Source organism: Meles meles, chromosome 9 (assembly GCF_922984935.1).
Source record: "Meles meles chromosome 9, mMelMel3.1 paternal haplotype, whole genome shotgun sequence".
NCBI classification, from domain to species: domain Eukaryota; kingdom Metazoa; phylum Chordata; class Mammalia; order Carnivora; family Mustelidae; genus Meles; species Meles meles.
Window position 1 is genome coordinate 58466359 of NC_060074.1, and position 2301 is coordinate 58468659.

General features: G+C 37.7%; 1 pseudogene; it reads left to right on the forward strand.

Annotated features, from left to right (window-relative positions):
- The first annotated feature begins 443 nt into the window (after positions 1 to 443).
- LOC123951008 lies at positions 444 to 1640 on the forward strand (annotated as a pseudogene).
- Positions 1641 to 2301: the final 661 nt, after the last annotated feature.

Sequence of the window (2301 nt, forward strand, 5' to 3'; positions counted from 1 at the left end):
GATGCATGAACATGGATAAAACTCAAATCATCATGGTAAACAAAAAAAGACAGACATAAAATAAAATATATATATGACTCAGCTTATATGAAGTCCTAGAAAAGTAAAATATATTGTATAATAGCAAAAATAAAGACACTGATTATTTTTGGATGGTGAATATTTACAGGATGGGAACATAAGGGAATGGGAACATAAGGTAATTTTTTAGGGTTCCATATGTTTATTGGGGTGATATTTGTCAAAACTTACTGAACTATACACTTAAAATATGTGCATGTAATACCTCAGTTTTAACAGATTTTTAAAAAACTGAAAAATGTGGGAACTTTCCAGAACACTCGGTGAGACGCGAAGGAGCAGCGGCTACACTAGCTGCGCCCAGCAACGTGCTCCTTCCCGCTCCCCGACATCGGCCTCCGCCCTCTCACCGGCTGTAGAAAATGAGGAAAGAAACCACTTACTATGATGTTTTGGGGGTCAAACCCAATGCCACCCAAGTAGAACTGAAAAAGGCCTGCAGGGAACTGGCCTTGAAGTACCACCCTGATAAGAATCCAAATGAAGGAGAGAAGTTTAAACAGATTTCTCAAGCTTAAGAAGTACTCTCTGATGCAAAGAAAAGGGAATTATATGACAAAGGAGGTGAACAGGCAATTAAAGAAGGTGGAGCTAGTGGTGGTTTTGGCTCCCCCATGGACATCTTTGATATGTTTTTTGGAGGAGGAAGAAGAATGCAGAGAGAAAGGAGAGGTAAAAATGTTCTGCATCAGCTCTCAGTAACCTTAGAAGATTTATATAATGGTGCAACAAGAAAACTAGCTCTGCAAAAGAATGTGATTTGCGATAAATGTGAAGGCCAAGGTGGTAAGAAAGGAGCAGTTGAGTGTTATCCCAATTGCCGAGGTACTGGAATGCAAGTAAGAATTCATCAGATAGGACCTGGAATGGTTCAGCAAATTTAATCTATATGTATGGAGTGCCAGGGCCATGGGGAACTGATCAGTCCTAAAGATAGATGTAAAAGCTGCAATGGAAGGAAGATAGTTCGAGAGAAGAAGATTCTAGAAGTTCATATTGACAAAGGCATGAAAGATGGCCAGAAGATAACATTCCATGGTGAAAGAGACCAAAACCAGGACTGGAACCAGGAGATATTATCATTGTTTTAGATCAGAAGGACCATGCTGTTTTTACTCAGTGAGGAGAAGACCTTTTCATGTGTATGGACATACAGCTGGTTGAAGCACTGTGCGGTTTTCAAAAGTCAGTATCTACTCTTGACAACCAAACCATTGTCATCACCTCTCATCCAGGTCAAATTGTCAAGCATGGAGATATCAAGTGTGTGCTAAATGAAGGCATGCCAATTTATCATAGACCATATGAGAAGGATCACCTCATCATCGAATTTAAGGTAAACTTTCCTGAGAATGGCTTTCTCTCTCCTGATAAACTCTCTTTGCTGGAAAAACTCCCACCTGAGAGGAAGGAAGTAGAAGAGATTGATGAAATGGACCAGGTAGAACTGGTGGACTTTGATCCAAATCAGGAAAGATGGCGCCATTACAATGGGGAAGCATATGAGGATGATGAATGAACATCATCCTAGGGTTGGTGTTCAGTGTCAGACCTCTTAATGGGGCCAGTGAATAACTCTGCTGGCATTTTATGTGCAGTAGTGAATGAGTGAAGGACTATAGTCATAGCTCACTACTTGCTATTGTTTTTGTTTTAATATTCAACTATAGTAGTGTTTTAAAAGTTAAATGAAGAATAAACTCAAATATAAAAGCTCTGACTTTGCCTTGAATGTATGATGACTTCAGTGTGGAAGATAAGTTTAATATTTGTAAAAACTACTTTCCAAAAAATCTCCTCTAGCATTTGTTAGGCCATTCCTTGTAATTAATTTCAGTGCTATGTATATGAAACAGCTCAGACTGAAATGCTAGGTATCTGTATTGCCTTCAGTGCATGACGCTTAATTGTTAAGCTATGAAGTTAAAACTTGTATTTAATTGGCAATCAGACAAAGAATTTGAAAGAAAATGGATTATGCTTTCAAGTAGTTTACAATTAAGAGTAATAGGGGTAATTTGGTATGGAAGCCAGTCACAAAAAAATCTTGTAGAAATAAGTCCATTATTATCCTTTAACATAACACAACCCCTCTAAAAATATTCTTAACTCTACCTAAAAATGTTAATCAATTCATATATAACTTTAGACATCAGTTCACTAAGTCCCTTTTACATGTACTTACCTCAAACTAGTTTGGTATATAAGGAAACCTGAAAT